This window comes from Nerophis lumbriciformis, linkage group LG09, assembly GCF_033978685.3.
Source record: "Nerophis lumbriciformis linkage group LG09, RoL_Nlum_v2.1, whole genome shotgun sequence".
NCBI lineage: Eukaryota > Metazoa > Chordata > Actinopteri > Syngnathiformes > Syngnathidae > Nerophis > Nerophis lumbriciformis.
In genome coordinates, this window is record NC_084556.2 from 12501 (window position 1) to 15000 (window position 2500).

The following is a 2500-nucleotide window of genomic DNA, read 5'->3' on the forward strand; positions in this document are numbered from 1 at the left end:
TAACCTTAACCCCCAACACCTAACTAGCCCGTGCCTCCGGTCTGTCCGTTGGGTGGCGCCCTGCCCTTCGTACGGCCCCCTGGTGGCTCTGTTTGGCATCGTTTGAGTGTGGTGTTGGCCGATTGGCAGACCCAATTAAGAAAAAATAGGGGTCAGAGGTCACAGACATGGAGAACTTATCTGGATTTTTTTCTTGAAGTGATTTAATGATTTAATACTTCTTTAATTGTGTGTGGTGATATTGACTTGATATTTACTTGTGTGCAGTGCTGTGATATTAGAGTGCTCCACCCAGCTGGTCTGGATGAATTATACTTACCTTCTGGAGTGATTATGTAACCAGATAGTTCTCTTTTGTCTGTGGAGTGACTAAGTATTGCAGTTGTGTGCAGACGCCACCTGCAGGCACTCGGGAGGAGCGACTGATTGCAGTTGGGAGCGCAAGCCACGCCCCCTGCAGGCTCTTCTATAAAACCTCGTTTTGCAATTCTGGCTCATTTTTCCTCCAGCAGATGAGGGGACATCTTGCTCAGAGAGAGGTAATGAGGCCAATTTCTCAAAATTTCATGCCTGATGAGGTCATGCAGACCGAAACGCGCGTCGCATGATGAAATTTGATTGAATAATGTGTCTGACGCCACGTTCGGCGGTGTTCGTTCGGGGTCCCTGGGGGGTGTGCGTCTGGTGGGGGGTCACTGGGCGGATTGTTGATGGACAGTGCCTAACCCTAACCCTACCCCCAACCCTAACCCTAACCTTAACCCCCAACACCTAACTAGCCCGTGCCTCCGGTCTGTCCGTTGGGTGGCGCCCTGCCCTTCGTACGGCCCCCTGGTGGCTCTGTTTGGCATCGTTTGAGTGTGGTGTTGGCCGATTGGCAGACCCAATTAAGAAAAAATAGGGGTCAGAGGTCACAGACATGGAGAACTTATCTGGATTTTTTTCTTGAAGTGATTTAATGATTTAATACTTCTTTAATTGTGTGTGGTGATATTGACTTGATATTTACTTGTGTGCAGTGCTGTGATATTAGAGTGCTCCACCCAGCTGGTCTGGATGAATTATACTTACCTTCTGGAGTGATTATGTAACCAGATAGTTCTCTTTTGTCTGTGGAGTGACTAAGTATTGCAGTTGTGTGCAGACGCCACCTGCAGGCACTCGGGAGGAGCGACTGATTGCAGTTGGGAGCGCAAGCCACGCCCCCTGCAGGCTCTTCTATAAAACCTCGTTTTGCAATTCTGGCTCATTTTTCCTCCAGCAGATGAGGGGACATCTTGCTCAGAGAGAGGTAATGAGGCCAATTTCTCAAAATTTCATGCCTGATGAGGTCATGCAGACCGAAACGCGCGTCGCATGATGAAATTTGATTGAATAATGTGTCTGACGCCACGTTCGGCGGTGTTCGTTCGGGGTCCCTGGGGGGTGTGCGTCTGGTGGGGGGTCACTGGGCGGATTGTTGATGGACAGTGCCTAACCCTAACCCTACCCCCAACCCTAACCCTAACCTTAACCCCCAACACCTAACTAGCCCGTGCCTCCGGTCTGTCCGTTGGGTGGCGCCCTGCCCTTCGTACGGCCCCCTGGTGGCTCTGTTTGGCATCGTTTGAGTGTGGTGTTGGCCGATTGGCAGACCCAATTAAGAAAAAATAGGGGTCAGAGGTCACAGACATGGAGAACTTATCTGGATTTTTTTCTTGAAGTGATTTAATGATTTAATACTTCTTTAATTGTGTGTGGTGATATTGACTTGATATTTACTTGTGTGCAGTGCTGTGATATTAGAGTGCTCCACCCAGCTGGTCTGGATGAATTATACTTACCTTCTGGAGTGATTATGTAACCAGATAGTTCTCTTTTGTCTGTGGAGTGACTAAGTATTGCAGTTGTGTGCAGACGCCACCTGCAGGCACTCGGGAGGAGCGACTGATTGCAGTTGGGAGCGCAAGCCACGCCCCCTGCAGGCTCTTCTATAAAACCTCGTTTTGCAATTCTGGCTCATTTTTCCTCCAGCAGATGAGGGGACATCTTGCTCAGAGAGAGGTAATGAGGCCAATTTCTCAAAATTTCATGCCTGATGAGGTCATGCAGACCGAAACGCGCGTCGCATGATGAAATTTGATTGAATAATGTGTCTGACGCCACGTTCGGCGGTGTTCGTTCGGGGTCCCTGGGGGGTGTGCGTCTGGTGGGGGGTCACTGGGCGGATTGTTGATGGACAGTGCCTAACCCTAACCCTACCCCCAACCCTAACCCTAACCTTAACCCCCAACACCTAACTAGCCCGTGCCTCCGGTCTGTCCGTTGGGTGGCGCCCTGCCCTTCGTACGGCCCCCTGGTGGCTCTGTTTGGCATCGTTTGAGTGTGGTGTTGGCCGATTGGCAGACCCAATTAAGAAAAAATAGGGGTCAGAGGTCACAGACATGGAGAACTTATCTGGATTTTTTTCTTGAAGTGATTTAATGATTTAATACTTCTTTAATTGTGTGTGGTGATATTG